The sequence below is a fragment of the Somniosus microcephalus genome, chromosome 4 (assembly GCF_052327205.1).
Source record: "Somniosus microcephalus isolate GS21.2 chromosome 4, FLI_Smic_1.0, whole genome shotgun sequence".
Classification (NCBI taxonomy): Eukaryota; Metazoa; Chordata; class Chondrichthyes; order Squaliformes; family Somniosidae; genus Somniosus; species Somniosus microcephalus.
This window is the reverse complement of record NC_140990.1, coordinates 225,059,869-225,087,587: the sequence shown is the minus strand read 5'-3', so window position 1 is coordinate 225,087,587 and position 27,719 is coordinate 225,059,869. Positions and strand designations below refer to the sequence as shown.

Here is a 27,719-nt window from a genome sequence, read left to right as displayed (position 1 = left end):
CCCAACTCACTGTTTTCTGTTAGTTAGCCAATTCCCTAATCATGCTAATATATTACCCCCAACACCGTGAGCTCTTATCTTGTGCAGTAACTTTTATGTGGCACCTTATCGAATACCTTTTGGAAATCCAAATACAGTACATCTACTGGTTGCCCTTTATCCACCCTGCTCATTACATCCTCAAAGAACTCGAATAAATTTGTCAAACACAATTTCCCTTTCATAAAACCACATTGACTCTGCTTGATTGTTTTATGATTTTCCAAATGTCCTGCTACTGCTCCCTTAATAATGGATTCCAGCATTTTCCCAATGACAGATGTTAGGCTAACTGGCCTGCTTTCTGTCTCCCTCCTTTCTTGAATAGGGGTGTTACATTTGCGGTTTTCCAATCTACTGGGACCTTTCCAGAATCTAGGGAATTTTGGAAGATTACAACCAATGCATCCACTGTCTCTCCAGTCACTTCTTTTAAGACCCTAGGATGCAGGCCAACAGGTCCAGGGGACTTATCAGCCTTTAGTCCCATTAGTTTGCTTAGTACTTTTCCTCATCTAACTCTATCAGCATAACCCTCTATTCCCTTCTCCCTCATATGCTTATCGCGCCTCCCCTTATCTAGCCCCCCTGTGGCAGTGAGTTCCATTAAGATAATGGCGAGAGACTAGGAACCCTTTCACTAGTTTAAATTTGTATCCCTTTCTCCTATTCTCGCTATTTAATTTGATATAATTTTCCAGATTTAACATTTCCATATTGTGAACTTGTTAAAGGGTCATAGCCATGGGTGAGCCTGTGTGGGACACAGCCTACCCAACTAGCACCCAGACATGCCCATATCTGAGCCTATGTAAATGCCACTCAGGCAAAATGCAGCAGTGGCAGAGGACTGTAACGCCGATTCCCCTAAGTTAGCAGTCAGATATGAGTAGAGCAGCGAAGTCCTGCTTTAAAACACTCACTACAAGGGAGATTGGCTACCAGAAAAGGTGATTGGTAAAATGGTAAAAGATGGATAACATGAACCGACATAGAGTGAACCTGTGAATGTACCATCCTGTGTATCTGTCCCCTAACTTCCAATATTGCATAAATTGGGATGATTGGAAGAGAGCAGCATTTAAAACAGAATTGAATTATTTGTATAATATAACATAAATGATTTGCTGCGATCTCAGACGTACTGTTGAAAGTTCTGATGAGAGGTCATTGACCTGAAACGTTAACTCTATTTCTCTTTCCACATTTGCTGCTTGACCTGCTGAATCTTTCCAGCATTTTCTGTTTTTATTTCAAGTTTACAGCATCCGCAGTATTTTGCTTTTGTTTTAGTGTACTATCAACAAAATGCACTGCAGCAACTCGCCAAGGCTTCTCCAGTAGCACCTCCCAAATCCAAAACCTCCCATACCTAGAAGGATATGGGCAAAAGGTGTATAGGAACACCATCACCTCCAAGTTCCCCTCCAATCACACACCATCCTGAATGGACATAGATCCTCATTGTCGCTGGGTCAAAATCCTAGAACTCCTTACCTAATAGCACTGTGGGAGCATCTCCACCACCCGACTGCAGGGGTTCAATAAGAAGGCTCGCCACCACCTTCTCAAGGGCAACTAGGGATGGGCAATAAATCCACATCCCCAGAATGAATTAAAAAACTATTGAGTGGGAAGAATTCTATATCACTTACGTTACTATATCTATGTTTTTGAGTGTACTTTTAAACTAATTAGTAAAAGTGCACTTAGAAATGGGTTGAGTAAAATTGGAAACTGCTATTTTTGTGGGGATTATTCGTGGATTGTTCTGCGCAATGTACTGAGGGTGGTGTTCACACCTCGCCCTCTGGGTGGCAGCTTTGCTGTGCTGGATCCTCGAAACTTGCACGAGAGCAGCCTGTGGCTTTCATACAGCCACAGAACCCATCCATCACAAGCAATAGACGTGAGTGTGACTGTGCTTGTCAGCGAGATCTATCGCCTTTTCTCTTCCCCCTTTCCGCAGAGCACGCCATTTCAACCGCTGGCCTTTTGCATGCTCCCACTGACTGTGCAGCCACCCCCGGGTCAGAGAATGGCCTCCTGAGCTACTGTCCCACCGGGGATCTGAGCGTTGTCGTGTTGGACGGACCACCACCGACCAGTCAAGGTAATGTGATCCGACAGCTTGAATGTGGGTACTGGTGTTGTTCGCTAGGAGAGGAGGAAACGAGGGCAGATTGCGCTTGGCCTAATGTGCCAGAATGAACATTTTGGAGATCCAGACGTAATAGCATGCAGAAAACTGCCATTGTAAAAGGCGATCTTCTGGAAAAATAGCGCTGAGAACATTCGCCTGCTTTATTGCGCGCTTGCTTTTCACCAGCTTTTTTTTTTCCAACTGTACATTTTGGGGTGTTCCGTGTTGGGGATTGGTGAGGGTGGGGTCCGAACTGGAGGCAAAAACCTCAAAAGTCACACCAGACGAGGGGGGGGAAGTGAGCCTCGAAGGCAGAGATTGTGATCAGGACTGGTTCAGTGTTATCCGAGTTTCTGCTTTCCTACAATAGAGAAAGTATTCTCAGCTAAGCCCCTCTCCCCCGCACTCCCGGCTGGCTATTGGTAAGTATACCCCAGCACAGATTCCACATCCTCCCTGCTGCAGTGCAGGGAAGCAAGGAGGGCTCAGTAACCGCCTCCACTGCACATGGAAAGCTGCTGTGCCCCACCATTCACATTGGGTGGTAAGAATGTGCTGCACATACCCTCAAATTATAATTTTATTCGATACATATGTTAAACGTGCTTATCTTCTTCGATGTGGGAGAATAGCCAGAAGATACATTTTAAAATTTTTTTCGTAAGAACAGCACACGCAATTGACCAACCAACGCCCTTATTCCCACTGTAAATTTTCTCTGCTGCTCTCCTCTCCTGTAGGCGCTGATTCCTTGGGGCACAGTTATGTCCTTTGCCTAAGTGGCAGTTATTTATGTGTGAGCTTGGTAGTGAGTGCTTGCAAGATATTCAACTTCAAGGGTTATCACAAGTGAGCCCACTCCTGCTGCTTGACATGCACATCTCCAGCAGGGATTACTAGACAGTGATCAGAAGCGTGGAATCCTGGCTGATTTCTCCTCCTGAACACAGAGTCGCTGAGGCCAATTGTAATGCCTGGACTGTACAGTACAGGTCAGGAAAGCAACAAACTTAAACAAAACCGTTTTACAATCTACTTCACTCCTTCATTATGTTGTATCGTGTGCAGTGCCTCAGGGCAGCCAAGTAACTGCCTATGTAGCCAGGCTGATTCCATGAAAATAAGCTGGGATCAATTAAATGAGTACTGTGCACCGTTCTGGTCTCTATTACAAAAAGGATATACAGGCACTGGAGACGGTCCAAAAATAGATTTACAAGGATGATACCAGAACTGAAAGTTTGTAACGATCAGGAAAAACTGAACAGGCTGGGGCTCTTTTCTGTAGAAAAGAGAAGGTTGAGGGGTGACCTGACAGAGGTCTTTACAATTATGAAAGGGTTTGATAGGGTGGATACAGAGAGAATGTTTCCACTTGTGGAGGAGACCAAAACTAGGGGCCATAAATATAAGATACTCGCCAATAAATCCAAGAGAAACTACTCAGAGATTGGTTAGAATATGGAACTCGCTACCACAAGGAGTAGTTGAGGCGAATAGTACAGATGCGATTAAGGGGAAGCTGGATAAATACATGAGGCAGAAAGGAATACACGGGTGTGCTGATGGGTTAAATGAACTAGGATTGGAAGAGCTTCATGTGGAGCATATACACCGACATGGACCTATTGGGCATAATGGCCTGTTTCTGTGCTGTATAAATTCTATATAATTCTATGTAAAAGACAAAATACTGCAGATGCTAAAAATCTAAAAACAAAGACAAAAAAAGCTAGAGATACTGCACTCAGCGGGTCAGTCAGCATCTGTGGAGACACACAATTCAGTCAGTTGATGTTTCAGGTCTAAAGACCCTTCTATAAGCCTTAGATCTGAAACGTCGACTGACTGACTTCTATTTCTCCACAGATTCTGCCTGACCTGCTGAGTATATCCAGCTTTTACTGTTTTTGTTTTAAAGAAAGACTTGAATTTAGATAATACCTTTCATGATATCAAGATGTCCCAAAATGCTTTACAGCCAATTAAATACTTATGAAGTGTAGTCACAGTTGTAATGTAGGAAATGTGACTGACAGAAGGGAAGTAGACAAAAAGCTGGAAAATATAGACCAGTTAGCCTAACATCTGTGGTTGGCAAAATGTTGGAGTCCATTATTAAGGAAACAGTAACAGAGCATTTGGATAAACATAATTTAATAGGACAGAGTCAGCATGGTTTTATGAAGGGGAAGTCATGTTTGACAAATTTGCTCGAATTCTTTGAGGATGTAACATACAGGGTGGATAAAGGGGAACCAGTGGATGTAGTGTATTTGGACTTCCAAAAGGCATTTGACAAGGTTCCACACAAAAGATTACTGATCAAGATAAGAAATCACGGGATTGGGGGTAATATACTGGCGTGGGTGGAAGATTGGCTATCTAACAGAAAACAAAGAGTTGGGATAAATGGTTCGTTCTCGGGCTGGCAATCAGTAACTAGTGGTGTTCCGCAGGGGTCAGTGCTGGGACCCCAACTCTTTACAATCTATATTAACGATTTGGAGGAAGGGACCGAGTGCAACGTATCCAAGTTTGCCGACGATACAAAGATGGGAGGGAAAGCAATGAGTGAGGAGGACATAAAAAACCTGCAAAAGGACATAGACAGGCTAAGTGAGTGGGCAGAGATTTGGCAGATGCAATATAATGTTGGAAAGTGTGAGGTTATGCACTTTGGCAGAAAAAATCAAAGAGCAAGTTATTATCTAAATGGAGAGAAACTGCAAAGTGCTACAGTACAAAGGTATCTGGGGGTCCTGGTGCATGAAACACAAAAAGTTAGTATGCAGGTGCAGCAGGTGATCAGGAAGGCCAATGGAATCTTGGCTTTTATTGCAAGGGGGATGGAGTATAAAAACAGGGAAGTCTTGTTGCAGTTATACAGGGTATTGGTGAGGCCACACCTGGAATACTGCGTGCAGTTTTGGTTTCCATATTTAAGAAAAGATATACTTGCTCTCGAGGCGGTTCAGAGAAGGTTCACTCGGTTGATTCCAGAGATGAGGGGGTTGACGTATGAGGAAAGGTTGAGTAGGTTGGGACTCTACTCATTGGAGTTCAGAAGAATGAGAGGCAATCTTATCGAAACATATAAGATTGTGAGGGGGCTTGATCGGGTGGATGCGGGGAGGATGTTTCCACTGATGGGTGAGACTAGAACTAGGGGGCATAATCTAAGAATAAGGGGCTGCGCTTTCAAAACTGAGATGAGGAGAAACTTCTTCACTCAGAGGGTAGTAAATCTATGGAATTTGCTACTCCAGAGAGCTGTGGAAGCTGCAACATTAAATAAATTTAAAATGGAGATAGACAGTTTCCTAGCAGATAAGGGAATTAGGGGTTACGGGGAGAGGGCAGGGAAGTGGACGTGAGTCTAGATTCGGATCAGCCATGATCCTATTGAATGGCGGAGCAGGCCCGAGGGGCCGTATGGCCTACTCCTGCTCCTACTTCTTATGTTCTTATGTTTGCACACCGCAAGGTTCTACAAACAACAATGACCAGATCATCTGTTTTTAGGTAAACCCACAGCTTTTTGACTGCATTTAGATAGTGCCTTACCCATCCTCAGGCTATCCCAAAGTGCTTTACAGCAAATAAACAATTTTTAAATTGTGGTCATTGTTGGTTTGTAGGCAAACACAGCAGCCATTTTCCACATTCCCAAGAAGTGAACCTGGGATCTTCCTGCTTTCTAATGCTCAGCCATTAACTGGATAAACTCACTGAGCCATCAGGGAGCACTGTCATGTTTTTACTACCTACTGTACTATTATTATTACTTTATTATTTACTGCACTATCATGTTTTTAGTGGCATTTTAGGGGGTACAGTAGCATATTGCTTATGTTACTGGACTAGTATTCCAGTGGCTCAGACTACTAATCCCAAGAATGCGAGTTCAAATCTCATTATGGCAGTTTGAGAATTTGAATTCAGTTTTTTTTTAAATATGATACCAGTAAAGTAATGATGAAGCTGTTGGATTGTTGTAAAAAACTCAACTGGTCCTCTCAAAACTCAAACTCTCCCATCCTTTAGGGAAGGAAACCTGCTATGCTTTCATATCTCTTCTTCTTCTTAGACAGTCCCTCGGAACCGAGGATGACTTGCTTCCACATTAAAAATGAGTTCACAGATGACTGATAAGTCCAATTCGGGACCTACAGTCTCTGTCACAGGTGGGGCAGACGGTGGTTGAAGGGGCGGGTGGGTGGGGTGCTTGGGTTGACATGCGCTCCTTGCGCTGCCTGCGCTTGGCTTCCGCTTGCTCCCGGTGAAGAGACTCGAGGTGTTTGGCGCCTTCCCGGATGCTTCTCCTCCACTTTGTGCGGACTTGGGCCAGGAATTCCCAGGTGTCGATGGGGATATTACACTTTTTCAAGGAGGCTTTGAGAGTGTCCTTGAAGTGTTTCCTCTGCCCACCTGGGGCTCTCTTGCCGTGCCAGAGCTCCGAGTCACTATGCTTTTATATGTGACTCCATTCTCACACCAATGTAGGCATTGAATCAGGACATGATAAAGGCAGAAATAACAACAGAAAATGCTGGAAAAACTCAGCAGGCCAGGCAACATCCGTGGAGAGAGAAATAGAGTCAACGTTTCAGGTCGAAACCCTTCGTCAGTGCTCCCTGATAAAGGCAGACCCAGCCCAGTCAACCTTGCAAAGTCTTCATCACTAACATCTGGGAATTGGTGTCAAAGTTGGGAGAGCAGTCAAGCAATCGGCTGACATAGTCATAAGCACAGAATCATACCTATCAACCAACATTCCAGATTCCTCCATCACCATCCCTGGCTATGTCCTGTCTCACCAACAGAGATGGGTATACAGTCAGCGGAAGTGGCCCTTGTTGTGTATGTACCTTTAAGGGAATAACTGGTCTCAGACTGCAGTACCGGTAGTGACCACCCCTGTATAAAAGGCACTAACAGCCTTCTGTAGTTTCAGTTTCCCGTTTGTCTCCATTCAGTAAAGACTTGTTATAATCAACTCCTGCTGTCCGTGTCTCAATTATACACGGACATAATATTGGTGACGAGCAGATACGAACTTACCTACAGTCTGCACCACCTCATGGGATCCATTCCTGAAGCGAAGTGAGCAGAGGTCGAGACCAGAAGGAACAAAGAAGCAGTAGAAACGGGCGTCGACCGTGGGCATCCGCCCCTGAGTCAGCGGAGTTGAAGATTGCAGGAGAGGCTGTCGAGAGCTGGGCTTGGTTCCTGTTGACGGTGCTTCAGCTAATCGGGCTGGTGGCAGGTAGTACACTGATCCTTCCTGAGCTGCGGCGGTCTAGAACTCGAGCGGGTGGCTTGCAACGGGGCCGAGCAGCGTTGTCGGGAAGAGGAGAGAGAGAGAGGGTGGAGCACACGGCGCGACCGGTGCTACGAAGCCGGGCAGCGTACAGACCTGCGAAGAGGGAGGCAAGAGTCCCACAGGGTTGTTCCACAATGGGAAAATAATAAAATAACAAAAAATATATATATATATTAAACGCGCAGAAAGCCGCGAGGAGCTGCACGTTGCAACGGAAACCGCGGAAAGCAGCGCTAGCAACAGCGGGGAAGAAGGCAAAGCGCGGGAGGCGCCATCTTAATCCAGCGGGGAAGAAGGAAAAGCGCGGGAGGCGCCATTTTGTTAAATCGGGGAAGAAGGCAAAACGCGGGAGGCGCCATTTTAGATTTCCAAGATGCCGAAGACTGGCTGTATCACTGCCTTTGATAATGCAATAGAGGACTGGACCACGTATGTGGAAAGAGTCGAGGTATATTGCGAGGCAAACGAAATAGCCGAAGAGAAAAAGGCATCGCTACTGCTAAACTTAATGGGCGCAAGAACGTACAGCCTATTGCGGGACCTGATTGCTCCAGCCAAACCGAAGGCGAAGAGTTTTAACGAAATTGTTGCTATCCTACAGGAACACCTAAACCCTGCACCGCTGCTGATAGCAGAAAGATGTAAATTCCACAGGAGAACTCAGCATAAAGATGAGAGCAATGCTGAGTACCTTACGGAACTACGCAAGCTATCAAAGCACTGCCAGTTCGGAGCAGGACTGGCAGATACCCTACGGGACAAATTTGTCTGTGGACTCCTGAGTGAAGGAACCCAGAAGAGGTTACTCTCAGAGAAAGAGCTGACGCTAGATAAGGCTTTCAGCGTGGCAGTATCGTACGAAGCAGCAGCCAGGGGAGCTGCGGAAATACAACAAAAGCCACAGGAATACGGCACCCACGAAATGACACAGGGATTTGCAAAATGTTATCGCTGTGGCAGAACTAACCATGACCAGAAGGACTGCTGGTCCAAGGACAAAATATGCAGGCAATGCGGAAAGATGGGACACATTGCACGAGTTTGCAGGTCTGGGAAGAAGACCAATGACAACAAAAAGGCTACTAAGGAACCGTATAGGAAAGTACAAAAGATGACGGACAGTAGTTCCGAAGACCAGATGAGCGATAGTGAATCCGGGAACAAGAGACTAAGCTGTCTCAAACTTCACAACGCAATCGCAAAAGAGGATCACCGAACCATTTGGGTCACCCTCACGATAGCAGGGTCCCAAGTCAAAATGAAGTTGGATACAGGATCAGCTCTAACCGTCATGAATCGACAAGACTACGAGCGGCTATTCTCACACATACCCTTGAGAGAGACATCCATTGTCTTGAGGACGTATACGGGGCAAAAAGTATACCCCAGAGGAAAAATAAGGGTGCCTGTCGAATACAACGGCAAGAAAATACGGAAATTGTATCTCTACATTCTGCAAGATGGTGGACCACCGTTATTGGGGCGTGAATGGATCAGAAAGATAAATTTAGACTGGCACTCCATTCAGGCACTGACGGTGGTGGGTAAAAAGGATAACAACGTCACTCCTGGACGATTGTCAACAATCTTAGCTGATGCCAAAGAGGTATTTCAACAAGAACTGGGCACTCTTAAAGGCGTAACCGCCTCGATAAAAATAGAGGAGAATGCAATTCCCAAGTTTTTCAAAGCAAGACCGGTACCATATGCAATTCGCCCAGCCGTCGAGGCAGAGCTGGAGAATGCAGGCGTGTTATCTAAGGTAGACTGGAGCAAGTGGGCAACACCCATCGTTCCTGTCATGAAGAAAATGTTAAGCAATAAGTCTGAGGAGCCAAGGAAGGTTCGCATCTGTGGGGACTTCAAGGTGACGGTGAACCCAGTCCTTCACACAGTACAATATCCTCATCCAAGGATAGAAGATATCTTCGCCTCACTATCTGGAGGGAAGCATTTTACAAAAATTGACCTAGCACAAGCATATTTGCAGATGGAGGTTGAAGAATCCTCTAGGAAGTATCTCACGATAAACACTCACAAAGGTCTTTACCAGTATAATCGACTGGTATTCGGAGTACCATCAGCTCCGGCGATCTGGCAAAGAGCGATGGAACAAGTCCTGCAAGGGATTCCGGGGACTCAGTGTTACTTAGACGACATCCTAGTGACAGGTGAAGATGACAGTGAGCACCTTGCCAACCTAGAGCAGGTGCTCACTAGACTACGTGAACATGGTCTGCGAGCCAATCGCCCCAAGTGCGAGTTTTTTAAGAAACAGATATCGTATTGTGGCCACGTGATTGATGAAGAGGGGTTGCATAAGTCCCCTGACAAAATTGAAGCGGTAGTTATGTCTCCGGCGCCTGAAAATGTGTCACAACTGAGGTCATTCCTCGGCTTGGTGAATTACTACCATAAGTTTTTGCCGAATTTGTCCACAATTCTGCATCCACTGAACGCCCTACTATGAACGGGAGTAGCATGGAAATGGAGCGATGAATGTAAGCGGGCCTTTCAGGAGAGTAAGGACCTAATCACTTCAAGAAAAGTATTGGCTCACTACAACCCATCACTACCGATAAGGCTGGCGTGTGATGCGTCTCCCTACGGCATTGGGGCGGTACTGTCACATAAATTCCTTGATGGTTCAGAGAGGCCGATAGCTTTTGCGTCACGCTCGTTAACTTCAGCCGAGCATAACTACGCTCAGATTGACAGAGAGGCCCTCAGCCTGGTGTGGGGGGTGAAGAAGTTCAATCACTACCTGCACAGTCAGAAATTTACTCTACTAACGGATCATCAACCTCTCGTCTCCATTTTCAACCCTCAGAAGGGCGTACCGATAATGACGGCACAACGGCTGCAGAAGTGGTCACTTTTCCTAGGGGCACACCACTTTGACATCGAGTACAAGGGAACTAAACAGCATGGGAATGCTGATGGATTGTCGCGCCTACCGTTACCGACGGTGGAAGAAGAACTGGCAGTGGATCCAGTGGAGTTATTCCACTCGACTATAGTCGAATGTCTCCCTGTGACGAATGCAAACATAGAAAAGGAAACACGAAATGACGCGACACTCTCCTGGGTCTATGATTTAACGGTGAAGGGATGGCCAGCACATGGCGAACCACTGCTGCCAGCATTCTCGCCGAGAAGAGAACAGCTGTCAGTGTGCAGGGGGACCTTGACGTGTGGATCCAGAGTAGTAATTCCACCTAAATTGACGGATAGAGTGCTCAATGAGCTTCATGAGGGTCATCTGGGTGGGGTAAAAATGAAGAACTTAGCCAGAGCGTTTGTGTGGTGGCCGGGAATCGATAGAGAAATTGAAGAGATGACCAAGAGCTGTACAGGATGCCAGAAGGTCCAAAATGCCCCACCACAAGCTCCTCTACATCCATGGGAGTGGCCCTCATCTCCATGGCAAAGGGTGCACATTGATTTTGCTGGTCCCTTTATGGACTCGATGTTTTTAATTGCGGTGAATGCACATTCAAAGTGGCCAGATGTAATAAAAATGTCCTCAACCACCACAGAAAAAACTATCACAGTCTTACGAACCATATTCGCCAGAAATGGGCTGCCTGAACAGATTTGCTCTGACAATGGACACAGTTTGAGTCTGAAGAGTTCCGGAGGTTCTTAAAGAACAATGGTGTTAAGCATTACACATCCGCCCCATATCATCCAGCCACTAATGGATTGGCCGAGAGGTTTGTTCAAACATTCAAGAAGGCTATCAAGACAATGTGTAATGAAGATATACCCCTACAACACAAGGTGGATAACTTCTTGTTTGCCTACCGGAATGCGACACATGCGGTTATCAACCAAACTCCAGCCATGATGTTCTTCAATCGAAGACTACGATGCCGCTTGGATTTGGTTAAGCCAAACGTCCGAAGAGATGTGGAGAACAGGCAGTTTCAGAATATGAATGAAAGGCCGACCAGGAGCTTTAAGATAGGCCAACCAGTTTTGGCCCGGGACTACCGCACAGAGAAATGGCAGCCAGGAACGATCTGTACACGGCAAGGACCTCTAATGTATACCGTGGACGTTGGAGAGAGTATTGTACGACGCCATGCTGACCAGATTCTGGAGTCACTGGAAAACGTCAACTCCACACCACGATCTGATACACCTGGCGATGAAACCGAAGTACCAATTGCATCTACCGCAGAATCGGTGATATTGGAAGCAGATGAACCAAACAACGACATTGATCCCGACTCAACCTCACCAGAAGAACCTGATACCCCAAAGAGGCGTTATCCAGACAGAATCAGGAAGCCTCCTCAAAGACTGAACTTATAATTGCTTAACCTCAACCAATGTATCTAGCAACCGTAATTGTAATTGTAATTAGTTATTATTTAGTTGTTAAATGAATGTTATGTACTGTTTATCTAAAAGGGGAGGAATTGTTGTGTATGTACCTTTAAGGGAATAACTGGTCTCAGACTGCAGTACCGGCAGTGACCACCCCTGTATAAAAGGCACTAACAGCCTTCTGTAGTTTCAGTTTCCCGTTTGTCTCCATTCAGTAAAGACTTGTTATAATCAACTCCTGCTGTCCGTGTCTCAATTATACACGGACATAATAGCCCTGGAGGTTCTTTACATTGACTCTGGACCCCATGAAGCCTCATGGCTTCAGGTCAAACATGGGCAAGGAAACCTCTTGCTGATTACTACCTAGTGCCCTCCCTCAGCCGATAAATCTGTACACGTCCATGTTGAACACCACTTGGAGAAAGCACTGAGGATATCAATGTACTCTGGGTGGAGGACCTCAGTGTCTATCACCATGAGTGGCTTGTTCGTACCACCACTCACTGAGCAGGACGAGTATGTAGCTGCCAGACTGGGTTTGTGGCAGGTGGTAAGAGAACCAATACGAGGGAATAACCTCATTGACGTTATCCTCACCAATCTACCTGTCACCGATCCATGATAACATTGATAGGAGTGATCACTTCACAGTCCTTGTGGAGACCAAGTCCCATTTTCACACTGAGGATACCCTCCATCGTGTTGTATGGCACTACCACCGTGCTAAGTAGGATAGATTAAGAACAGATTTAGCAGTTAAAAACTGGGCAGACATGAGGCAGCAGCAGAACTGTACATGACCACAATCTGTATCCTCGTGGCCTGGCATATCCCTCACTTCTCCCTCACCATCCAGCCAAATGACCAAGCCTGGTTCAATGAGGAATATAGAAGAGCATGCCGGGAACTGTCTCAGGCATACCTGAAAATGAGGTGCCAAACTGGTGAAGCTACAACACAGGACTACATGCATGCTAAACAGCGAAAGCAGCATGCTATAGTCAGAGCTAAGTGATCCCACATCCAATGGATCAGGTCAATGCTCTGCAACCCTGCCACATTCAGTCATGAATGTTGGTACACAATTAAGCAACTAACAGGAGGAGGAGGCTCCATGAATGATGGTGGCGCTCAGCAGGTGAGTAGAAAAGACAAGGCTGAAGTGTTTGCAACCATCTTCAGCCAGAAGAGCTGAGTGGATGGTCTATCTCTTCCTTCTCCTGAGGTCCCCACCATCACAGACTTCAGCCAATTCAGTGCACTCCATGTGACATCAAGCAATGACTGAGTGCACTGGACACACTACAGGCCCTGACAACATCCCGGCTGTATTACTGAAGACCTGTGCTCCAGAACAAGCTGCGGCCTTAACTAAGCTGTTCCAGTAAAACTACATTACTGGCATCTACTCAACAATGTGGAAAATTGCCCAAGTATGTCCTGTCCATCAAAAGCAAGACAAATCCACCCAACGTGCTAGTCAGAGTAGAAATAGAAGGATATTTCAGCTGAATACATGGCTAGAGGAATGGTGCAAGGGGGAGGGATTCAAATTCCTGGGATATTGGAACTGGTTCTGGGGGAGGTGGGACCAGTACAAACTGGACGGTTTGCACCTGGGCAGGACCGGAACCGATGTCCTAGGGGGAGTGTTTGCTAGTACTCTGGGGAGGGTTTAAACTAAAATGGCAGGGGGTTGTGAACCTGAGCAGGGAGACAGAGGAAAGGGAAACAAGAATAGAAGCAAAAGACAGGAAGGAGAAAAGCAAAAGTGGCAGTCAGAGAAATCAAGGGTTTAAATCAAACATGGCCACAGTAAATAATAATTCTAAAAGGTGTAAGAGTGTTAAAAAAACAAGCCTGAAGGCCTTCTGTCTTAATGCGAGGAGCATTTGTAATAAGGTGGATGAATTAGCTGCGCAAATAGAGGTAAACAGATATGATATGATTGGGATTACGGAAACATGGCTCCAGGGTGACCAAAGCTGGGAACTCAACATCCAGGGGTATTCAATATTCAGGAAAGATAGGCAAAAAGGAAAAGGAGGTGGGGTAGCATTGCTGGTTAAAGAGGGGATTAACACAATTGAAGGGAAGGATATTAGCTCTGATGATGTGGAATCTGTATGGGTAGAACTGAGAAATACCATGGGTCAGAAAACGTTAGTGGGAGTGGTATACAGACCTCCAAACATTAATGCGGAGGTTGGGGATGGCATTAAATGGGAAATTAGAGAGGCGTGCAATAAGGGCACAAGCAGTTATCATGGGTGACTTTAATCTACATATAGATTGGGCTAACCAATTTAGTAACAATACTGTGGAGGAGGAATTCCTGGAGTGTATACGGGATGGTTTCCTGGACCAATATGTCGCGGAACCAACTAGCGATCAGGCCATCTTAGACTGGGTATTATGTAATGAGAAAGGATTAATTAGCAATCTTGTTGTGCGAGGCCCCTTGGGTCGGAGTGATCATAATATGATAGAATTCTTCATTAAGATGGAGAGTGAAGTAGTTGACTCAGAGACTAGGGTCCTGAATTTAAATAAAGGAAACTACAATGGTATGAGGCGCGAGCTGGGTAGGATTGATTGGGGAATGTTACTCAAAGGGTTGATGGTGGATAGGCAATGGCAAACATTCAAAGATCGCATGGATAAACTACAGAATTTGTTCATCCCTGTTTGGCATAAAAATAAAACAAAAAAGGTGGCTCAACCGTGGCTAACAAGGAAAATTAGGGATAGCATAAGATCCAAGGAGAGGGCATATAAATTGGCCAGAAAAAGCAGTAAACCTGAGGATTGGGAGCAGTTTAGGATTCAGCAAAGGAGGACAAAAGGATTAATTAAGAGGGGGAAAATAGAGTATGAGAATAAGCTTGCAGAGAACATAAAAACTGGCTGTAAAAGCTTTTATAGATATGTGAAGAGAAAAAGCGTAGGTCCCTTGCAGTCAGAATCAGGGGAATTTATAATGGGGAACAAAGAAATGGCAGACCAATCAAACACATACTTTGGTTCTGTCTTCACAAAGGAGGACACAAATAACCTCCCAGAGATGTCGGGGAACATAGGGTCTAATGAGAGGGAGGAACTGAAAGAAATCAGTATTTGTAGGGAAATGGTGTTAGGGAAATTGATGGGACTGAAGGCCGATAAATCCCCAGGGCCTGATATTCTACATCCTAGGGTACTTAAGGAAGTGGCCCTAGAAATAGTAGATGCATTGCTGGTCATCTTCCAAAATTCTATAGACTCTGGAACAGTTCCCATGGATTGGAGGGTAGCTAATGTTACCCCACTATTCAAAAAAGGTGGTAGAGAGAAAACAGGGAATTATAGACCGGTAAGCCTGACATTGGTAGTGGGGAAAATGCTAGAGTCCATTATAAAAGATGTAATAGCAGTGCACTTGGAAAACATTGACAGGATCGGACAAAGTCAACATGGATTTACATAAGCTAAATCGTGCTTGACTAATCTACTGGAATTTTTTGAGGATGTAACTGGTAAAATAGATACGGGAGAACCAGTGGGTGTGGTGTATTTGGACTTTCAGAAGGCTTTCGATAAGGTCTCGCATAAGAGATTAGCATGTAAAATTAAGGCACATGGGATTGGGGGCAAGATACTGACTTGGATAAAGAACTGGTTGGCAGACAGGAAGCAAAGAGTTGGAATAAACGGCTCTTTTTCCAAGTGGCAGGCAGTGATTAGTTGGGTACCGCAAGGATCGGTCCTGGGACCCCAGCTATTCACAATATATATGAATGATCTAGACGAGGGAACTAGATGTAATATCTCCAAGTTTGCAGGCGACACAAAGCTGGGTGGGCGTGTGTGCTGTGAGGAGGATGCCGAGAAACTCCAGTATGATTTGGACAGGTTGGGTGATTGGGCAGAAGCATGGCAGATGCTGTATAATGTGGATAAATGCGAGGTTATCCACTTTGGTGGCAAAAACAAGAAGGCAGATTATTATCTGAATGGCAATAGATTGGGAGAAGGGAAATGTAATGAGACCTGGGTGTCCTTGTGCACCAGTTGGTGAAGGTAAGCATGCAGGTGCAGCAGGCGGTTAAGAAGGCAAATGGTATGTTGGCCTTCATAGTGAAAGTGTTCGAGTACAGGAACAAGGATGTCTTGCTGCAGTTATACAGGGCCTTGGTGAGACCACACCTTAAGTATTCTGTGCAGTTTTGGTCGCCTTATCTGAGGAAGAATGTTCTTGCCATGGAGGGAGTGCAGCGAAGATTCACCAGACTGATACCTGGGATGGCAGGAATGACGTATGAGGAGAGATTGGGTCGATTGGGCTTATACTCGCTGGAGTTTAGAAGAATGAGAGGGCTCTCATTGAAACTTATAAAATTCTAACAGGACTAGCCAGACTAGATGCAGGAAGGATGTTCCCGATGGCTGGAAAGTCCAGAACCAGGGGTCACAGTCTAAGGATAAGGGGTAAGCCATTTAGGACAGAGATTAGGAGGAATTTCTTCACTCAGAGAGTGGTGAGCCTGTGGAATTCTCTCCCACAGAAGGCAGTGGAGGCCAATTCATTAAATATATTCAAGAAGGAGTTAGATATATTTCTTAAGGCTAAAGGGATCAAGGGATATGGGGAGAAGGCAGGGACAGGTTACTGAATTTGGATGATCAGCCATGATCTCATTGAATGGCGGAGCAGGCTCGAGGGGCCGAATGGCCTACTCCTGCTCTTATCTTCTATGTTTCTACGTTTCTATTTATTGCCCTATCAACCTATTCCCAATATTCAGCAAACTAGTGGAAGGTGTCATCAACAGTGCTATTAAGCGGCACTTACTCACCAATAACCCGCTCACCGATGCTCAGTTTGGGTTCTGCTAGGACCACATGCCTCCAGACTTAATTACAGCCTATCAGGCAGTGATGCTCTCCAACAAGAGAGAGCTTAACCCCCTCCTCATGACTTTCAATGGCATTACCATTGCCAAGCTCCCAACCATCAACATCCCGGGAGGTCACCATTGACAAGAAACTCCACTGGACCAGCCACATAAATTCCATGGCAACTAGAGCAGGTATTCTGTGGCGAGTAGGTCACCTCCTAACACTTCAAAGCCTCTCTAACACCTACAAGACACAAGTCAGGAATGTGATGGAATGCTCCCCACTTGCCTGGATGAGTGCAGCTGCAACAACACTCAAGAAGCTCGACACCATCCAGGACAAAGCAGTCTGCTTGATTGGTGCCTTATCCACTAGCCTAAACATCTACCCCCTCCACCACTGGCGTACCATGTCTGCAGTGTGTAGTATCCACCGGATGCACTGCAGCAATTCTTCGGCAGCACCTCCCAAACCTGCGACCTCTACCACCTAGAAGGACAAGGGCAGCAGGTGAATGGGAACACCACCACCTCCAAGGTCACCTTCAAGTTACACCATCATGACTCAAACATATAAAGCACCGTACTTCATCATTGGTGGGTCAATATCTTGGAACTCCCCTACCTAACAGCATTGTGGGAGCACCTTCACCACACGGACTGCAGCAGTTCAAGAAGAAGACCCACCACCACCTTCTCAAGGGCAACTAGGGATGAGCAATAAATGCAGGCCATGCCACAAAGACCCCCACATCCTGAGAATGAATTAAAAATAAACATTGACATAATCTTGCTGAATATTTGGCCAGCAAAAAAAAGATTTGCCTGACATGCTTGCATAAAGTTAAACGACTTGTGTTGACACATTGGTAGTTTGTAGTGATAGTGCTATTTTTTAATTATTTAATATAAACAATATGTTTAAATTGTGCTAGACTAGTCAAGAGTCCTAATTGAGATGAAACAGAGAATCTGAACTTACAACAAGTTAAATGTACAGTCTATGTCATTTGTGGCATATTTCCTGCATATTTTGCTTCTTAGCAACCTTCAATCATTGTCTCAATGACTTCACATTCAAAATTATTCCTGTTTTTGTTAAAAATAATGGGCTTGCAGTAGGAAGTTATTTATTTTGAATTGCTGCCTGCAGTGGGAATTATACCAAAGATATAGCAACAAATTTGAGCTGATTGGTAAGATTCAGTTTCTATTTGCCAATGTAAATTAATGCAAGTGAGAAAACTTAAAGGCAATGTACCTTTTACTGGGTTTCTGAAAGTTGGAAGTGACAGATGTGACACCTGACTTTGATTTCCCATCACCATAAACAGCAGGGGCAGTAAAGGCTGCCACAAAGCAGTCTACCCCAAGTCTTACAAAAGCAAAATACTGCAGATGCTGGAAATCTGAACTAAAAACAGAAAATGCTGGAAATACTCAGCAGGCCAGGCAGCATCTGTGGAGAGAGAAACAGAGTTAATGTTTCCACAGATGCTGCCTGACCTACTGAGTATTTCCAGCATTTTCTGTTTCTACCCCAAGTCTCCCTGATCTTCTTGTACCTGTTATGCAATGATTTTATTACAGTGCCTCTGCTGTAAGCATTCAAATTTATGTGATGGAAAATGGCTTGGCATTTCCGCTTTGGTCACAATCGGTGATTCCGGCACAAATTGCGCTCAAAATTGCACTTGTTTTGAGAAGTGTTTTTTTTTGCAAGTTTCTGCTCAAATAAATTTGCATATTGCCGAACATAAAATCTGCTATGAACCAGCGCAATCGGGCACTGTTTGAGAATGTAATTTTTTAAAAATTTGCTTTAAGAAATATTCTGTGATATATTTAAGAGTGGTAACTTGGTGCAGTTTGATTCATACAGCTGAAAATGGGTTTATCACAAAAAATAAGCATTTTAATCAGAGTGTTTAGTGCGCCTCAGAGACATGGACCATGTACAGCAGGCACCTCAAAGCACTGGAGAGGTACCACCAACGCTGCCTCCGCAAGATCCTGCAAATCCATTGGCAGGATAGGCGCACCAACGTCAGTGTTCTTGCTCAAGCCAACATCCCCAGCATCGAAGCTTTGACCACACTCGATCAGCTCCGATGGACGGGTCACATTGTCCGCATGCCCGATACGAGACTCCCAAAACAAGCGCTCTACTTGGAGCTCCGGCATGGCAAGAGAGCCCCAGGTGGGCAGAGGAACCCTCAAAGGACACCCTCAAAGCCTCCTTGAAAAAGTGTAACATCCCCACCGACACCTGGGAATCCCTGGCCCAAGACCACACAAAGTGGAGGAGAAGCATCCGGGAAGGCGCCGAACACCTCGGGGTTGATTTTCAGTGTGCCGTGAGGCAGGCTTTTAGGCGTGCGGGGGGCAGAAAGCCCAAATTCGGGGGTCCCGACACCATCCCGCCCAAAACCCGCCTCCACGTAAGTTTCAAAGGAGGCGGGTACCCACCCCGCACTGGGACCCGCCGACCCGAGGCGGGAAGGGATTAGTGCCAATTAACTGCCTGTTAACAGGTAGTTAACAGGCAGTTTTTAGCCTAATCTCTATTTTGAAGGGTGTCGTGTGGGATTCCCGACGGCTCCAAACCACGCCAGGTTAGAGCAGGCGGGCCGTCGGGCTGAAGGACTTGGAGGGGTCGAGATGTCGGTGTTCAGGTGAGTGATGGGTGCATGAGTGCAAAGGTAAGTGTGTTTGGTGTGTCTAAAATGTGTAAAGAAGTTTAGATTACCTGTACTTAGCTTTACAGCCTTTCTTCCTCTAGGCTTCGGGAGTCCATCATTCAGCCGGCACTGAAAGCTGAATGGCTGCGAGCTGTCAAAAGTGACAGCCTGCAGCTTTCAGTGCCGGCGAGAGTTCTAACTGAGTCTGCGTAGAAGGACTCAGGTTAGAAGTAAGACTGTCAGTGTTTGACAGCTTCAAACAGCTGTGAAACACTGATATTTCATCTGCCAACACGTCTTGACAGATGAAATTTCAGTCTGTGACGTCAACTGTTGCCACGTGGCCCTTAATTGGCCTGCTGAGCCCGCTGGGCGGGCTCAACAAGGTCAATCAAGGGAAAATCGCGTGGATTGGCCGCATCTCGATGGAGGCGGGACTACAACCCGAAAGTTGTAGTCCCGCCTCCTTCCCGACTGCTGAATTAAAATCCAGCCCCTCAAATCTCTTCGCCGGGAGCAAGCGGAAGCCAAGCGCAGGCAGTGCAAGGAGCGCACATCAACCCAAGCACCCCACCCACCCGCCCCTTCAACCACCATCTGCCCCACCTGTGACAGAGACTGTAGCATTGGACTAATCAGTCACCTGCAAACTCATTTTTAATGTGGAAGCAAGTCATCCTCGGTTCCAAGGGACTGTCTAAGAAGAAAAAGATTAGTGCACCACTTGTGATTTTAAGAACCTCCTCGAGGCCTGCAAATGGGTGCAATCAGCGGAAACTCGCCATGGTGATTAATTCGATCAGGGGGGCGGGGCTAGTTTTATGGGCGGGGCCAGCTTCTAGCACGATGTTTTGTAAATTAGTGCAAAGGATCACGGAAACTCAATTTGCGCTGGATGTAATTTGCACTTGAAAGTCCGCGATCTTTTGCATTGGTTTGGCTGATTTCGGGCGAATTGTGCTGAAAAAAACAGTGCAACCTAACAGAAACTCCAGGCCAGTGTACTGAAAAATCTGTGCATGTGCAGATATGGGCAGTGCCTGGTGCATGAACAGTTCTTTAAAACAAAATCCCACGGCTGATATCAGTTTGGAATATTTTTACATTAAAAGTAGGGGGGAGAGCCACTTTGTTTACATTGGTGGTCTACAGCAGGTATGGAGTCCAAACCTGTCAGAACTCCTCGGAAGATCGATTGTAGAACACAATGTACAGTCCAGTGTTCATTTGGAGTCACTTTTTGCACCTAAAAAAAGATTAGTTACCCAGTTCACATTACCGTCTACTTGTCTTGATCATCTATAGAGATCCATTGGTGCTTATTAGATTGCAGCATAAGATTGTTTTGAATTTGGCGGCCCTGATAACAAAATTAATCTAATATCCTGGAAACGTCAATCTGATACTCAGTTGGACACGTGTTGGATTGCAGAAGTTCAAGAAGAAGGCTTGCCAGCACCTTCTCAGGGGCAACTAGGGATGGACAACAAATGCTGGTCTTGCTAGCAACGCCCATATCCCGAGAATGAATTTATAAAAATTGGCATCTGCTGAAAGAGAACTGAGTCAGTGAGTGCCTGTTGAGATAAAAGCAAAACTTTCCATAAGTCTAGAAACTTTGAACATCGCCAAGAATTCCAGAGGAATGTGCTACTGGACTGCAAAACTTCGGTAATAGAATCTGACTTCATCACCTGATTCAGGCTATAAAGTGATGATTCTTGAATCTTTTCTGTCTTTTTCCCTCTAACTCTCTCATATAACTTGTCCATGTTTGGGATTGTTCTGTATGATATTACTACCTTTACTTGTTTTACAAGTTCTGTATCTAGATGTTTTCACAATTGGTCTTTTTTATACAATGTTATTGATGTTGCTGCTATGCATTGTGTGTTGGTTTGTATTTTATTTTTTCTGTGTATTTTGTACTGTAAAAGTAACATAAACTTTGAAGGATACACGTTATCCACTGAATAATTATATCATTGCATAGTTTCACACACACTATGAATTGCAAAGCAATCAAAGGTTTCTTGCGACAACCGCTGAGGAAAGTAGCTGCTGGTGTTGTACAAAATGTTTTTTTTCTGGCTGATCTAAGATTGAGGATGCTCATTAAAAAAAAATCTGCTGACAACACCCTTGCAAAAGTTGTGGTAATGTAGAGGTAAAGGCGCTTTGTCTCAAGCAGCTGAACGCACAGTGCCGAGTGCATGTGGTGGCCACTTGCCGATATATGAGCGTCAGTAATTCCACAGCAAATCTCTAAGGGTTACCACTTAAGGAAATATTGCAACTGCGTCTGTCTGTAGATTGTAAATATACCTCCTGCTGACTGAACTACGGGGTGACATTGTAGTCAAAAGGTCCAAAGGAGTGTGTTCTCCATTTTCTCACCGCCAGAGCTGACAATTGTGAGCGGGGGATGGAACAAAAAGGAGAAACCAAAAATGGTAATTGCAGTTTAAAAATCTTCATCCAAAATGGTCTGAGGCAGATTAAAAATATTAGGTTCAAATCATGTGGGTGGCCTTAGTAATTATGGCATTTTCAATATAATGAAGGATTGGATGAAATGTCTTTCCATTTGGAATAGTTTTATGTTGATTTTTAAAGACTGGCAACATTTATAAATGGAGTCGGTCGATTTGAAGGAAACAGCTAAGATCTCATACAAATCACTGAAGCTGGAATAATTGGACAGTGACTCTTAGAACAGTGCCCTTTAAGAATGCCCTTGGATTCACTTTTACTTGGCCGAATGCAAATATAGTACTCAACATTTATTGACAGATTAAACACCTGCAATTGGTTGAGATTCTGCCAAAGTATATTGAGATGAAGCCCTTCTATTAAATACTTTTCGTAAGAATAAAATCTTTGCTTGATTAACAGTCACTTACTGCAGTACAAACCAGACTACAGTTGGGTAGACTGATAGATATCAGTGCAATGCGCTGCTGAAATTCATTCTACTGTGGGCCTTTTATTACCTGTATCCAGACTGCGCTGAGGTTAGTTAAAGATTAATTTGTAGCTATTATGCCATCATTGTTCTGCATAGCTTTCACTGTGTTAAAGGGGAATTGTCTTCCTTTAAAAAGGTGTTATAAAGCCTTTATTTCCTTGTCCACAAACACATGATTTACGTCATACCAAAATGTGTTATGATGTCACTTGCATGTGACACCATGACACAAATGATGCAGTTCTTGTCGCTTTTTTTCTCAAATGACAGAAGCATGCCAAAAAAACTTTTTTTGTGACAGCAGTGCTCCTTTAATGATATCAAGATCAATACATTGGCAATGTCGCAAAATCCTGCAGTCTAAAGTAGCAAACAGCCTTTTCAATGGAAGTTATTGCTATTAAGATTAAAATGGAGTTCACTTTTATGTCAAAGTCTATGTTGCAATTGATCTTCAATTATGTTACGTAAGTGGTGATTCAACCAATTGTTGAAGGAAAAGAGAAAGATTTTTGTGTACTTTGAAGGTGTATCGAGTTATGAAGTTATATACGTTGACTGGATTGAGAAGATGGGTCAAGTAGTTCAATTGCTGCACCTTGTCAAAAAGAGATGCAAAAGTTGCAGTTTATTTGAAATGGCTTTCAGCTTGTGATCTGAATGCTGGGTTTTCTTTTATTTATGGTAAATTGTACTGCAGCTGTTAGAACTGAATAATAGTGTTTTGCTTTATCTTAAATGCCAATCTAAACTGGCCGTGGGTGTAACTTTTCCCTCATGCTTTAGGGAGGAAGTACAAATTCTCGAAAATTATCCTCTTGGCTCGGCATGACAAGAAAATGATGCTCAGATAGTTGTGTCTTAAATAATTCAACCTGGGCTTTAGTGCTGCAACACTGAGGTTTGATTCAGAAGGACCTCAAAATAAAAAGGCCCAAGATTGCAGCACTTTGCTTTATGAACAGTGCGACCATTGTAAAACTTTGTTCTGAACAACCATAATTACAAGCTAAAAACTTCAATAAATTCTTGCTCTTTAATTGTCTTCTCTATAGTGTTTGTTGATTAACTCACTGAACATTTGTATAATTTTTTGAGGCTGAACACTCTGTAGTCCAGACATTTCCCCTAATTTCACCTAGGGTTATGGTTACCTACTCTAAATAGTTCTATTTCTGACACACACTTAGGGCCGATTTTTGTGGAGCCGTCAGGCGGGGTTTAAGGCGTGCGGGGGGGGGGGGCGAAATCCCAATTTCGGGGGTCCCGACACCATCCCGTCCAAAACCCCGCTCCACGCAACTTTCAGGGGCGGCGGGTACCCGCCCCGCACTGGGACCCGCCGACCCCAGGCAGGAAGGGATTAGTGCCAATTAACTGCCTGTTAACAGGTAGTTAACAGGTAGTTTTTAGCCTAATCCCTATTTTGAGGGGTTTCGTGTGGGATTCCCGACGGCTCCAAACCACGCCACGTTAGAGCAGGCGGGCCGTCGGGTTGAATGAGTTGGAGGGGTTGCGATGTCGGCGCTCAGGTGAGTGATGGGTGCATGAGTGCAAAGGTAAGTGTGTTTGGTGTGTCTAAAGTGTGTAAAGAAGTTTAAATTACCTGTACTTACCTTCACAGCCTTTCTTCCTGTAGCCGTAGGGAGTCCATCACTCAGCCGGAACTTAAAGCTGAACAGCTGCGATCTGTGAAAAGTGACAGCCTTCAGCTTTGAGTGCCAATGTGAGCTCTAACTGAGTCTGTGCAGAAGGACTCATGTCAGAACTCAGACTGTCAGTGTTTCACAGCTTCAAACAGCTGTGAAACACTGATATTTCATCTGTCAAGAACAAGACATCAGTCTGTGATGTCACCTGTTGCCGAGTGGCCCTTAATTGGCCTGCTGAGCCCGCTGGGCGAGCTCAAAAAGGCCAATCAAGGGAAAATCGTGTGGCTTGGCCAGACGTCGATGTGGGCGGGACTAAAACCCGAAAGTTGTAGTCCCGCCTTCTTCCCGACAGCTTCGGTAAAATCGACCCCTTACCTTCTTAAAAGGAAATAAAATGTGACACTTCAATATTAAAAGCATAGGCCTAGTATTCTGTTGGCGCCTATGTATCAGTTACAGCCGTAAAACGGGAGCCTTGGCATCCAGCATGGCGGGCCAGAGGTGCTCCGTCCACCATATTGGTAAAGTCTCCTGCCTAGGTGTCCAGGGACCACGCCTGAAACAGGCATATACAAATAGGAAGCTTGATGATTGATTCAGACCCCCTTTTACAAAATTGTTTAACGAATGACCGCAGCACGTGGCTTGCCCATTGCAGTCGGTATTCTCAGGCACTTGGCAGCCAAACCTTAAAGGGATGGCTGGAGGCTGCCTCCCAAAAGGTACATTTTTATTTTTTACTTAACTTAGCATGGAGCCGGCAGGAGCAGGAGTGCTTCCCCCAGTTCCACATTGAATTTGCAGGCCACTGCTGGCTACCACTTGCCCCACTCCTGATTGCCTCCCCTCCTCCCCCACTCATTACCACCTCAGTCGGCGTCCAAAACATATTTATTTTATGTCATGCATGAAAACCAAGATGATCTTCTTTTGCCCAGTCTGTGGTACACTAACCAAGTACGGGTCCAGGCTGTCTGGATCTGAATGACAAGCGTGTATTAACACTGGCTCTGAAACCCAAAGGGTATAGAAGCTTATGGAAAAAAGTACCACAATTTGAAGCGAGCCACCTAGGTGATGCAGAAACGGAACTGCATATGCACAACATCCACTTCAATTCCTATTTGTCAGATGTGATATGCCTTTTACAAATCCATATTTTACTAAGTGAGTGTTAATTTTATCCTGTATTATGGCCTCTATAAACTATCCAATGTTTTGCTGACTGGTCTATAGTTCTGTGGTTTCTCCCTTTTTAAACAGAGGTGTTACATTGGCAACTTTCCAGTCCTCTGGCACAATTTCTATATCCAAGGATGTTTGATAGATTGTGATCAGAGCATTTGCTATTCCCTCTTTGACTTCCATTTTGGGATGCATACCATCAGGGCTTCGAAGGATGCTTCCAAAAGCAAGGATATAAGCACAGCAGCTGGGGCATTGGGGTAGTCTGCACTCCATTTAGAGAGTATCCAGAGTTTCAGCTGCAGCAGTCTTCCCTGACTTCTAGCCCCTCACCTAAGGGAGCAAGAACATCAGGGTAAGCAGTACCATGCCCACTGATGCACAGAAGTAAATGGTTCATGGATGGCTAGGAAGACATGTTGAAGAGGAAATTCTTCGGCAGTTATAGGCCACTTGCACATCGACACTACCATACACAGAAAAGATCACTAAAGATATATTCTATCGTTAAAAACTGTTGTTTTATTACAAAGAAAGAGGAGTCAAACTTGGCTACTTCAAAAGGATGAAAACATATTCCCCTTAAGAAACAGGGTGAAAAGTTGTTGGCCTGATTAAAAATGAGGAGGGAAAAACTTTGTCGGGCTTCTCTTGGAAGCAAACGGGCTATAATGGCCTCCCATAACTCACCCCCAGCCTGCTTTGCAATTGGCTCTTTAACATCGTATTCCTTATCCTGTTAAAGAAAGAAAATAACTTGCATTTATATAGCGCCTTTCACAACCTCAGGACATGCCAAAGCGCTTTACAGCTAATGAAGTACTTTTGAAGTGTATGCACTTGATCCTCCAGTCCCAGGCCTCTGTTGATGTCAGTGTTATGCGATATGGAGAACACCAACAGTTTTTCCAACTTTCACAGGGAAGTATGGCAGTGGTCCAGTTCAAGCATCAGAAGTAACAATTGAGCACTTGAAAAGCTTGCTTGATAAGCATCCAAATATTGGCTTGTGCATATTTATATATTTGCTGAAGTTGAATATGGGGGGTTCATCAGAAGGGATATGAGCCACAGTTACAGTGCAGATCCCTTGCCTGTCAGGAGCCAGTTTTCAATGTGATTTTTACCTCCAAACAATTCAGTCACATAAGACAATCTAGAAGTTAATGAATCATGCCTCAGTCCTGGGTAGTGTGCATTGACATGCAGGGCTTTGAGCTGCTGGTGGCAAACCACCTGCATGTTCAGGGGTTGGAAGTCTTCCCTATTCATATACAGCCCTGGATTATGAGGAAATGCATGGATGACCAGAGGGATCCAGTTGACAGTGCCCCCAGCATTTGGGAAAGTGTGGTAAATCCAAGCTCCCTTGGCTTCTGCTGTCTGGGATCCATTCTGAAATGAATTGGTGTGCCTTCTGGTAGAGCGTTTCTGTCACATGAATGCAGAATTCACTACATAGCAGTTAATTCCTGTCAAGCATTTGGTGGTGTCTCTGTGAGCGCAGGGATCAGTTTGGAAATGACAGGGAGATGGTCATTCCTTGGAAAATAGACACCTTGCTTCAGATAATATGACCTGCTATATCTTGGGGTATATTTTCCTGTGTGTGTATGGATAAATACAAATTGTTTCAACTGTCATTGATTTATGATGGTGTTTTAATAAAACGCACTTTCACTTGACACACGGGGAAAAATACACTCCTTGGATAGCTTAACCTCTGTTTGTAAATTAACATCAGGTCTGATAGAAAACAATGTCACTCTCTTCGAATTGTTTCTAAACTGAGGAAAACACCAACTGTTTCTGTGCAAAAATGTTCAACAAGCATATTCCCTGTTTTAATAACAGTGAATAAGGTATTTTTTCTCTGTACTTTTACTACGTATATAATCAGCACTTTGCGACCATGAGAAAATCACCTTTAAATAATGCAGTAAAAGAATTTGTAAAAAACCTTTCTTGACAGTTTACAAACTGTACCATTTTTATATGATTTAGACCATGAGTAAACTAGACTCTAGTCTCCTTTATTGTATAATTGCCAGTTCAAATCCATAAGGACTTCATCACTAATACTTTTCTAAAATCTCCCTACTCGTTGATTTACAAGAGTTTGTATAATTAGGGAAGGGATAGCTAGTTCATTCAGTAACATATGCAAACACATGAGCATTACATGAGCAATTATATTTAAGGAGCCCTTTATCAACGATCAGAACTCAGTCTATAATTAACTTAACCAGCCTCGAATGAGAGAAATATCCAGTTTTTATGTAAACAGCTACCATTATCTCCTCATACAGCAGCAGGCAACATCTGTGTTACGCAGCTCCTTTCTGAAGGAGCTTAAAACTTCCAAACTGTATTTTTAATCAGTATTAGAGATTCGAGTAACAGAATGACTGAAGATAAACGGTATAAATGAAGCTGCCAACCGTTGCACATTAGACAATCCTTGAAAAAGTGTAACATCCCCATCGACACCTGGGAATCCCTGGCCCAAG

The 27,719-nt window shown here is 44.6% G+C and overlaps 1 protein-coding gene across 1 annotated transcript in view; it reads left to right on the top strand.

The window, feature by feature from the left end:
* Positions 1-1,900: 1,900 nt before the first annotated feature.
* Positions 1,901-27,719, top strand: part of LOC147120236 (inositol polyphosphate 1-phosphatase-like) — a 72,655-nt gene continuing 46,836 nt past the window's right edge. The window contains exon 1 of the mRNA XM_085985866.1: positions 1,901-2,152. The gene's annotated coding sequence lies outside the window, so the exon portion shown is untranslated. The remainder of the gene's footprint in view (positions 2,153-27,719) is intronic.